Raw genomic sequence first — 12,363 nt, forward strand, 5'->3', positions numbered from 1 at the left:
CTCATGCCTGGATTCAGAGTATGAGTTTGTGACCGGAATGTGGGAGGGGTGACGCTGTGCTCTTCTTGGTGTGTCTTACCAGGAGGCGCTCCAAAGCCAATCTGTGCCAGTGCTGGTGATACGGTGATCATCTGAGTAGGCCTCACTCACCACTATCAAGTTACTGTTTCCCTTCATAATATCTAGCTTTATATTAAGTATTGTGCAGAGATGATACTTTGAGACTATGTAGTTTGTTCTTCATTCAACTTTAACCCTCTGCTCTTAGCTTTCCTGAATTCTGAATTACTACTCTGACACTTGCCAATTGCTGATTTTCTAGTTCTTGCATTCTTTCTGTATTTTATTAATGGACAGTTTGCTATAAAGAAGAGCTTCCTCTTCTCCCACTTATTATTCATTTATATAAAAATGGATTTGTGGATTCCTATTCAGTGAGAGAAAATCCATTACTGTCATCATGTATTTGCTCAAATTGTCATTCTCAGCCATTGGATGCCTCTTGAAAGCCAGCTTCTGTGTCCCAACTGGCAAGCCACCAGTATTCATTGCTCTTGGGTGTGCCTTTGTCACTGGCTCCCAGACCTTCCTGGTAGACAAAACTACTATATATATTCCAAGTAGTTTCTCTTGTGCACAGATGAGAAATATACATACATACATACACAAACCATGAGTTCATACCAATCTAATTTCAATTTACCACCACTATGGTTCTTCATTCAAGCTTCCCCTCATTCCATATTTTTAACACTTCCCTGGACAAAAAAAAACCTGACCCCCATGTACCTCAATATATGGTATATTAAGATCCATATATTAAGATCCAATATATGGATCTGTTCAAGATATATATATGATATATACATATATATATCAAGATATATATATATCAAGATATATTCATATATATGGATCTTAATCTGTTCAAGTCCTCCCCCTAACCCCCTGAGTAGCCAATCTTCCTGATGCCCATCAGGCTTCCTTCCCTGCATGGCCCCAACCCCTGCTGGACTGCCTTTGTTCCCATTTACCTGTGGGCTTTAATACATATTTGTTCCACATATTTTTTTTAAAGCCATCTTACATGTATATATAAAAGTTGTATTATACATATTGCAGCATATGTATACGATATATTTTATTTTTTAGAACAGTTTTAGGTTTACAGCAAAACTGAGCAGAAGACTCAGAGATTACCCATATGCCTTCTGGCCCCATTACTCACAGCCTCCCCCCCACTATCAACATCTAAGGGCTTTTTGACCAGAAGAAAAGCTCTTCCAAAAATTTTTGTTTTTCTTTTAAATCTTAAGTGAAAATTATAACTCTTCAAACAGTCTACCTTATATGACTTGGTATGTTACATACTTTCACATAAATACTACTACTATTCCAAGGCAGTATAGATTAAACTTAACTGATTCCATCCACACAACTCTTTTTATATTGTATGGAATTGAAAAAAACAATAAAAACTGCCCTCTTATGTTAAACTGATTAGAAGAGGAATGAAGAATTACTCACTAGCAAGTACTTGTCAGGCATACCTTAGAACACAGTGATTATACTCCATTTCACAAATGCAGAAATGAGCCAATTTCAATCATTCTGCAACATAAGCTACAACAGGGAGCTCCCTTGGCCTGCCCCACAGTTTCAGTCTTAGATTGTACCTGTGCTTGTGTACTCATTTCCACTTTATTCTTCATTTTTCTGCCAGTAGTCATTTCTCACAGGATCAAACTTAATCAGAAACAAGATGAATTAACCCTGCAAAATAGGTAATATCATGGAGTAAGTGTGAGTTCAGATAGCATTTTGTTTTAAAGTTTCTGTATAATTTGAAAATGCGCATCTTTTTTTAAGAGAGGAGGGGGAGCAGAGATGAGGCACAGGGTGGTGGTGGGGGGGAGGGAGAGAGAGAGAGAGAGAGAAAATAAGCAGGTTCCATGCCCAGTGCAGACCTTGATGTGGGGCTCTATCTCACAACCCTGAGATCATGACCAGAGCTGAAATCAAGAGTTGGACGCTTAACCAACTTAGTCACCCAGGCACCCCCCAAAATGTGCATCTTTTAAACAGGCTCTAGATATTACTATTAAAGTGTATACTTCTGTCATTTCCAGAAAACAATACCTTTGAGAACAGGTTTTTGCCTTAGAGGAATTAAATTCTATTGTTCTTTGATTCTATTTAAATGGCATTAATAATTGTGTAAAAGGCCCATATCTGCAATTTTTGGGTTTCTCCTTTCTTGATTGTAAGCAAAAAACTCAGGTTGAATTGACATAAAGGAGGAAAGGATGGGCCTTTTAAAGTAGGTCATAAAGATGGACCTGGAAACCACAGAACATGAAACATACCCTGGGTCAAATCTGGCTCTGCCACTTGCCATTTGACCTTTTGAACCTCCATTTATTTCTGCCTCTATAAAAGTGACAGTGTTGTGTGAAATGAAGAACCTATGTAGTAAATGGCCTAGAACATTGCCAGGCACGTTGGATGCACAATATATGTTTGTATGAGTGCATGAGTGACACAAAGGTTCCACACTTAAATACCTGTGTGGCTAGAGGTGTCCTTAGTAGGGTGTGTGGCCAGTCTGACAGTCCAAGCTAAACTCAGGTTCAAGAAGGTCCATGCTTGCCATGTTGGAATGGGAAGAAAAAAAAATAACAGTGCCCAAGCCTTTAAATTTTTAAAAGAAACTGGAAATCTATATTTTATCTACAGTTTTCTGGTATTTAAACACTGGGAGAAACTAATTTAAAATTGGGATTAGTAATTATAGGCTAACAGAACTCATATGCTAGATCTGACCTGTGGCCAACCACGTTTTGATCTCTGGCCTTAGTCCAGACTTATAAAACAAAAGTAGAATATTGGAAGAGAATCTCGGCTTTGGAAAAGTGGATCCGAGACTTTGACTTCTAAGAGCTACAAGAAGAGGGAAAAGTGGAGATGCTGATCATTGATGCTAGAGAAGAAACCTCTGAAGAGAGAATTAATGTCTAATTATATGCACTAATGTGAAATGTTTACCACGAGCCTTATCATCAGGTAGCAAGTTATGCATATGTAGCATTCAAATACGCCATCATCACCGTGATACAGTTGTCGTGAATTTTATTTGACAACAGATATTCTGTCTGTATTATGTGAAGAAAGAACTCCATCCGTGACTAAAGCCAGTCTCATCACCTTGTAGCCAAGCTGGAGTCACTGTAGCCCACGCCTCATGGCCCTCATAGTTTGCCAGTCACGTAGAGATAAAACGAGGATAGCCTGACGGTAGAAAAGGCAAAGCCATCACACCCCTAAGTAGCTTTTCTGACAATGCTGACATTCCTGTTATAGTTTAGAGGTAAATAAATGTTATTTTCCTTTAAAGTCAATTTGCTGAAGATTTCTCAACATGCATAAAGACATAATAGGAGGATGAGGGTGTATCTAGGATGAAAGGGAAAGAAGGAGAAATAAGATGGGATGGGAAATACTGAGAAATCCTTGGCAGGAAGGAGCATGAAAATTTTGTGAAGATCACTCTAGTAGCATCTTGAAGAAAGATCAAACAGGGTGGTACAAGAAGCAGAGACAAAGTCAGGAGATAACTGCAGTGTCCAGATAAATTACGAACGGGGGTGACTGGGTGGCTCAGCCGGTTAAGTGTCCGACTCTAGAGCTCAGCCCAGGTCTTGACCTTAGGGTGGGGAGTTCAAGCCCCACACCGGGCTCCATGCTGAGCTTGGAGCCTACTTTAAAAAAGAATTGTGAAGGGAGAGAGTGACATCAACAGCATAATAGGTCCTAACAAAACTGAATCATGAAGAAATAAAATGTGAACAGACTGATAACAAGTAAGGAGACTGAATCAGTAATTTTAAAACTCCCAAAAGTGAAAAGCCCAGGACCAGATTGTTTCACAGGTGAATTCTATCAAACATTAAAGAATTCATATCCTTCCCAAATTTTTCCAAAGAACTGAAGAGTAGGCAACACGCCCAAACTCAATTCATGAGGCCAGCATTACCCTGATACCAAAGCCATATGAAGACTCTACAGGGAAAGAAAACTACAGGCCAAAGTCTCTGATAAATATGGACTCAAAAAATCACATCAAAACATTATCAAACTGAATTCAACAGCACATTAAAAGGATCATACACCATGAACCCAAGAGGAATTTATTCCTAGGATACAAGCATGGTTCAACATATACAAATCAAAAAATGTGATATGCCACAGAGATACAGAAAGCTTTTGACAAAATGGCAATATTGTTTTATGATTTTAAAAACAAGCACTCCATGATTAGGGTATCAAAAGAACATACTTCAATATAATAAAGGTCATACATGACATGTACACAACTAACACCATACTTGACTAAGTTTTCATAAATGTAACTTCTTTTCCCTTAAAGTCAAGGTACATAAAGATATTTTTCAACCTTTATGTAAATATACTGACAGGATGAGGGCTGTATATGGTTGTGTAGATGAGAAGTTGAAAGCTTCTCCTCTTAAATCAGGAACAATCAGGGGTGCCTAGTCTCACCAATCTTACTCAACAAAGTACTGAATTTCCTGGCCAGAACAATAAGAAAAAAGAATTAAAAGGCATCCAAATCAGAAAGGAAGAAGTAAAATTGCCATTGTCTGCAGATAATATAATCATATGTATACAAAATCTTAGACTCCACCAAAAACTGTTAGAATAAATGAATTCTCTAAAGTTGAGATACAAGATCAATGTAGAGAAATGTGGCATTTCTATACAGTGTTAAAAATTAGCGGAAAGAGAAATTAATAATCTCATTTACAATTGCATCAAGAAGAATACTGAGGAGTAAATTTAACCACAGAGGTGAAAGACCTATACTCTAAAAACTATAAAACATCGATGAAAGAAACTGAAGATGAATTCAAGTGCTCTGGAAGAATTAATTTTAATTAATTTTAAGATGTCCATACTATTCAAAGCAGTCTATAGATTCAATGCAATCCCTATCAGAATACTAATAGAGGCACCTGGGTGGCTCAGTCGGTAAGCATCCCAGACTTGGTTATGGCTCAGGTCATGACTGCACTAGTTTTGAGATTGAACCCAGCATCAGGCTCCCCACTCAGTGAGGAGTCTGCTTGAGAATCTTCCCTTCTGGCCCTTCCCCTCATGTGTGCACTCCCTCTCTTTCTCAAATAAATACATCTTAAAGAAAAATACCAATAGCATTTTTCACAGAACAAGAACAAAGAATCCTAACATTTGTCTGAAACCACAAAAGACCCCGAGTAACCAAAATAATCCTGAAAAAGTAACTAAGTTGGAGGTATCACAGTCCCAGATTTTACACTATACAACAAAACTATAGTAATCAAAATGGTATGGTACTGGCACAAAAACAGAAACACAGATCAATGGAAGAGAACAGAGAGCCCAGAAGTAGAGCCACACTTATATGGTCAATTAATCTATGACAAAGGAATCAAGAATACACAATGAGGAAAAGACAGTCCCCTCCCCAATAAATGGTGTTAGAAAAACTGGACAGCTACGAGTAAAAGAAAACAATCACTTTCTTACGCCACATACAAAAATAAACTCAGAGTGGATTAAAGACCTAAACACAGGAGATAAATCCATAAAAATCTCAAAAGAAAAAATAGGCAGTAAATTCCTGGACATTAGAATTAGCAATATTTTTTGGTTCACTCTCCTCTGGCAAGGGCAACAAGAACAAAATTAAACTACTGGAATTTAAATAAACCAAAAAACTTTTGGACGGCAAAGGCTGCCATCAACAAAACAAAAAGACAACCTACTAAATAGGAGAAGATGTTTGCAAATGATATATCCAATGAGGGGTCAATATCCAAATATATAAAGAACTCATACAATTAAACACCAAAAAACAATATGATTAGAAAACGGGCAGAGTTCCATAGTATACAGAATAGTTATTTTTCCAGATAACATGTACAGAGAGCCAACACACATCAAGAGATGCTCAAAATCATTAATCATCAAGGAAATGCAAATCAAAACCACAATGAAGTATCACTTTACACTGATCAGAATGGCCAGTATCAAAAAGATAAGAAATAATAAATGTTGGCAAAGATGTGGAGAAAAGAGAACCCTTATGCACTGTTGGTAGGAATGCAAAATGGTGTAGCCATTATGGAAAATAATATGGAGGTTCCTCAAAATATAAGAAATGGAATTACCATATGATCCAATAATTCCACTTCTTAGTATTTACCACCCCCTCAAAAAAACCCACTAAACTAAAAGTATATATCTCTTATGTGTACTGCAACATTATTTTCAAAAGCCAAAATACAGAAACAACCTAAGTCTCCATCAATATATGAATGGATACAGAAGATGTGTGCACATGTACACATAGACACACACTGGAATATTACTCAGCCATAAAAATTATTTTAATAATAATTATTTATTATAATATTTAATATATAACATTTAATATAAATATTATTCTCATTATGTAATAATAAATGGTTATCTTAACCATCTGTGATAAAAAGGCTGCACCTAGCAGGTATACTATGCTAAGTGAAATAAGTCAGAGAAAGACAAATACCATATTATTCCACTTATATGTGCAATCTAAAAAACAAAACAATGAACAAATGGACTCATAAATACCAAAAACAAACTGGCAGTTGCCACTGAGGAGTAGGATGGTGGGGGTGAGGGGAGGCGATGAGCAAAAAAGATGAAGGGGATTAAGAGGTACAAACTTACAGTTATAAAATAAGTAAGTAATGGGGCTCAAAAGTACAGCATAGGAAATATACTCAATAATACCAAAATAACTGTTTGATGAGTGACTAATGATAACTATACCTATCATGGTATTTCAAAATATATATAAATATATAATCACTATGTTGTACACCTCAAACTGATACAGTATTGCATGTCAACTATACTTCAATTAAAAAAAATGTTTAAAGCTGCAGGATACAAAATTAATATACACAAATCAGTTGTTCCTATATACTAAAAATGAAACATCTGAAATAGTAAAAAAACCATCCTCATTTACAAGTGCCTTGAGAATAACAAAAGGCACAGGAATAATGTAACCATGGAGGTGTAAGATCTAGACACTTAAAACTAAAAAACTATGATGAAACAAGTAGACACAAATAAATGAGAAGATCATCTGTGTTCATGGACTAGAAAAATTAAAATTGTTAAAATGTCTATACCACCTAAAGCCATCTATAGAGTTGATGTAATCTCTATCAAAATTCTGGTGACAATTTTCACAGAAATAAAGAAAGCAATTCTAAAATTCCTATAGAACCTCTAAGGACCCCTAATGGCCAAAGCAATCCTGAGAAAGATGACAAAGCAGGAGACATCCCATTTCCTGATTTCAAACTATACCTCAAAGCTGTAGTCATCAAAAGGGTATGGTACTGGCATAAAAATAGATCCAATAACCAATGGAACTACATTAAGAGTCTAGGCATACACCCTCACTGTATAATATTTGACAAGGGAATCAAGAATATTCATGAAGGAAAAAATATCTCTTCAAAATGGTGCTGGAAAAACCTGCAACCATTTCCGGAATAATGAAACCAAACACTGCTCTTTTTTTTTTTTAATTTTTTATTTATTTATGATAGTCACACACAGAGAGAGAGAGAGAGAGAGGCAGAGACATAGGCAGAGGGAGAAGCAGGCTCCATGCACCAGGAGCCCGACATGGGATTCGATCCCGGGTCTCCAGGATCGCGCCCTGGGCCAAAGGCAGGCGCCAAACCGCTGCGCCACCCAGGGATCCCCCAAACACTGCTCTTATACCATTCAACGAAATTACCTCGAAATGGATTAAAGACTTAAACATAAGACCTGAAGATGTAAAACTCCTAGAAAAAAACACAGTAATAAAACTTTTGATGATGGTCTTGGCAACAATTTTTGGGCTGAGACACCCAACTGGAAGAAGCAACAAAAGCAAAAATTACTAAGTGGAACATGAAACTAAAAACTTCTATACAGCAAAAGAAAACAATCAAAATGAAAAGGCAACCTACTAAATGGAAGAAAATTTTTGCAAATCATGAATCTCATAAGGGGTTAATATTCAAAATACATTAAGAACTCACAACTCAATAGCAAAAATCAATCTGATTAAAAGATGCACAGAGGATCTGAATAGTTCGTTCCAAAGAAGACATACAAAGGTCAATAGATACATGAACAGGTGCTCAACATCACTCATCAGGGAAATACAAATCAAAACCACAAGAAGATATCATCTCAGGGAATGTAAGTTGGTGCAGCCACTATGGAAAAGAGTATGAAGTTTCCTCAAAAAATTAAAAATAGAACTTCCACATGATCCAGCAGTTCCATCACTGGGTATTCATCCAAAGGAAATGATATTACTATCTCAGAAAGGTATCTGTATTCCCATTTTCACTGTAGCATTATTTTCAATAGCCAAGACATAAAAACAACCCAAGTTCCATCAATTGGATGAATGGATAAAGATGTGGTAAATGTGTGTGTGTATGTGTGTGTGTGTGTGTGTCTATTATTCAGCTGAGAAAAAGAAAGAAATCCTACTATTTGCAACAATATCAATGGACCTCCAGGGCATTACGCTAAGTAAAATAAGTCAGAAAAAAAAACAGACTGTATGATCCAATAAAATGTAGCATCTTTAAACAAACTCACAGATACAGAGAGTAGATCGGTGGTTGCCAGATGTTGGGAGACTGTAGGTAGGCCAAATGGGTAAAAGTGGTTAAAAGGTACAACCTACCAACCAGGTATAAGTCCTGGGGATGTAGGTATTGAGTACAACATGGTGACTAAAGCTAATGATACTATATTGAATTTGAAAGTTGCTAAGAGAGTAGATCTTAAAAGTTCTCATTACAAAAATAAAATTGTAACTATGTGTGGTGATGGATGTTAACTAGTCTTACTGCGGTGGTCATTTTGCAACGTATACCTATATCAAATCATTATATTGTTCTTGTAAAACTAATACACTGCTATATGTCATTAAAAAAAAAAAACTTATGTGGAAATAAAGAGAAGTAGTCTAGGTGGCTTAAAAGATTCTTTTCATGGTCAACTTCTACTCAACTCTCATCTCCTGAACTATCGCCTTCTCAAGACCAAGGTACCTTCCCAGTCACTGCTATTCTCCAACACGGGGAACGGACCCTTTTATCATCATACTCCTCTACTAGGACATTCTGTCCCTCTCTTCACTTGATTCACTCCAACTTATTCTTCAGGACTTACTCTTAATTCCTCTACCCCTACCCATGCTGAGTCAGATGATTCTCTCCTGTAAGGTTTTGGCACCCATAACTAAGCTTTTTGGTCCTTCCCCTACTGGGCTATAATCTGTAAGAGACTATGAGTTTTGCAGCTGTATGAACAGTATCTTATTTATCTCTGTGCTCTCACTGACTAGTGCAGGGGCTGAAACAGACTCAACCTCACTTTGTTGAACTAAATGGCAAGGAGAAATCATTGACTTAAAAAATAGTTGATTTCCAACTTAAAATATTTATAGCTTAAATAACTGACGAGAACAGTTTTCTGACTGTATATTCTTGGTGGGATATATATACTCAAGAACAAAAGAAAGCAATTAAATGCTTGGTTTCGGTAGCGGTGTTGTAATTCTCAAAGCATTTTGTATATTGTAGGACAGAGTGAATTAGTAAATACATTGATGCCACTGAAACAGTGTTTCCAGTGTGGAATAAGGAAGATATAAATATGAATGGGAAAAGATGGTGGAAAATCAAATGCTATTAAATTTCAATTGGATACGAACTCATGGTTTTTAAAATATAGTTTTCAAGAGTACCTGGGTGGCTCGGTGGTTAAGCATCTGCCTTTGGCTCAGGGCGTGATTCCAGAGTCCTGGGATCAAGTCCTACAGCAGGCTCCCCGGGGAGCCTGCTTCTCAGGCTGCCCATGTCTCTGCCTCTATGTCTCTCATGAATAAATATATAAAATCTTTAAAATAAATAATATATATACATATGTATTATATATGTATATATATTATATATATATATATAATATATATATATAGTTTTCAGTAACAATGAGCATATCTAGCTTCTCAATCTTGGCTTCTAAGGCTGACACTGTAAATGAAAAGAAACAAGGCTCCTTATATAAATAACCAGTTTCAGAACTGGAACAATAAAATAGAAAGTGAACCTAGTACATAAGCTTAATGGAGCAAATCAAAAGGATACAACTTAACAGGGCTCCTACAGAACAATTTGGGGTAATTTGATCATCAAATGTTAGAAACACATCATTTCATGAACGCCAGTGTAGCAATGGACTCAGGCAAAAATCCTCATTGATGCTGAAACCACTGAGTGAAATATTGAGAAAAAGGATCCTCTCATGGCCACAGAACATCACTCTAGAGATTATTTAAAAATACAATGGGAAACCAATATCTTCCAGTGGAGGTCTGTTGTCACTAGAAGTGGTCACAAATAGCATCGCAATACCAGAACAGACTGAAATGCTGTGACTCTTGATGTGATGCAGTAAGAAGTATACATTATATATATCTTTATCATCAAAATTAGAAGTCTACCTTTTGCCAAAAGTGTCCAAGTTGAATTATGAAGAAACAATCAGAAAAATGTTGAACATAAAATATTATGCAAGACACCAGGTCTGATATCTTCATAAAAGTTTTATGTCTTGGAGCATCTGGGTAGTTCAATCAGTTAAGTGTCTGACTCTTGATCTCTGGTCTTGATCCCAGGGTTGTGAGTTCAGACCCCATGCTGTGTCCACACTGGGTATGGAGCCTACTGACTGACTGACTAAATAAATAAATAAATAAAAGTTATATGTCATGAAAAACAAATAAAAGCAGGATAGACTAAATTAGACCAGATTAAGAGACTAAATGCAATACATGAACTCTGATCCAATTTAAAAAACAAATAACAACTTGATGGGATGAGTACTGGGTGTTATGCTATATGTTGGCAAACCGAATTTAAATCAAATAGTAGGGACTCCTGGGTGGCTCAGCGGATGAGCATCTGACTCTGGCCCAGGGCATGATCCTAAGTCCCGGGATCGTGTCCTACATCCGGCTCCCTGCATGGAGCCTGCTTATCCCTCTGCCTGTGGTTCTGCCTCTCTCTCTGTGTCTCTCATGAAAAATAAATAAAATCTTTAAATAAATAAATAAAATATTTAAAAATATAATAATAATTAAGAAAAGAAAAAATAAGAAACAAATACCAAAAGTCATTTTTGAGACAAGAGAAATGTAAGTGTGGACTATATATTCATGATGCATATGATATTGGGATCACATAGGAAAATGTCATTCTTGTAAAGCTGATGCCTGGAACTTACATTCAAATGGAAAGGAAAAAAAGAGACAAAAGGAGGCAACGTTGCAAAATATTGACAACTGGTGAAACTACTTAAAAGGTTGTTCATTGTACTTTTCCATAGGTTAAAAATTTTCAAATAAATTTTGGTAAAATATGTCTAAGATTGTATGTTTTTTGGCTTGTCATCATTTCTTTTTTACATTTTACCTTGATTTCCTTCTTTTGCAGCTAAGTTCCCGCATTTGAGTGGCAATTCTGCCCACAGGAACTGACTGACCACCAGTTAAAGAACTACTTAGACAATTACAGAATATCCAGAAGAGGGCAGCAGAGTAAAATTTTTCTTTAATTAACGAATGCTTGGTGTGTTAACTTTGCCAATTATCTGAAAATCAGACTTTACTTCACCTCTCTCATGAATAAAGCAGTTGTGTTAGTATTCCTCTTAGAAAACTGAAAAACTCAAAAGGCAATCACTGAGACTTCTATTTTTCCAATCTAAAATCTAGACTCAATGTTTATTATCTGACAGGACATTCCTACTCTCCCATCCCCTCTGCTAGACAGTTACAACCAGACAGGTTATATCAGGACACCTGATAACTTTTTTGACGTTCTCCTGTTCTGAAGACCCCTCTTGCTCCCAGCTTTCCACCCCTGCTCTCACCCATCCATCCACCATCCATCTACCCACCCACTCACCACCTATCTGTCTTGGCAACCACTATTCCTCTGAGCTTCCTAAACTATTTCTGCATGCTAGTGCTCTGGAACCTTCAATGACTCCCTATCACCTACTACCTCAGATCTCAACATTTCCAAAGGTGTAATCTTACTTGGCCTGAAAACTTTATTTCCTACTACTCCAAAGGCAAATTTCTGCTTTACTCAGATCATTCTATTTTTGCTCTGTACACCGACTGGGTTCAATCCCATCTCTGTACTTTTGCTCATGCCAGTG

General features: G+C 36.7%; 1 long non-coding RNA gene across 3 annotated transcripts in view; it reads right to left on the minus strand.

The window, feature by feature from the left end:
• Positions 1–12,363, minus strand: part of LOC112659923 (uncharacterized) — a 63,014-nt gene that overhangs the window by 13,524 nt on the left and 37,127 nt on the right. For all 3 annotated transcript variants that reach the window (XR_003136578.3, XR_003136580.3, XR_003136579.3), the window contains exon 2: positions 1,677–1,773. This is a non-coding gene — a long non-coding RNA (uncharacterized LOC112659923). The remainder of the gene's footprint in view (positions 1–1,676; positions 1,774–12,363) is intronic.

The sequence above is a fragment of the Canis lupus genome, chromosome 2, assembly GCF_003254725.2.
Source record: "Canis lupus dingo isolate Sandy chromosome 2, ASM325472v2, whole genome shotgun sequence".
NCBI classification, from domain to species: Eukaryota; Metazoa; Chordata; class Mammalia; order Carnivora; family Canidae; genus Canis; species Canis lupus.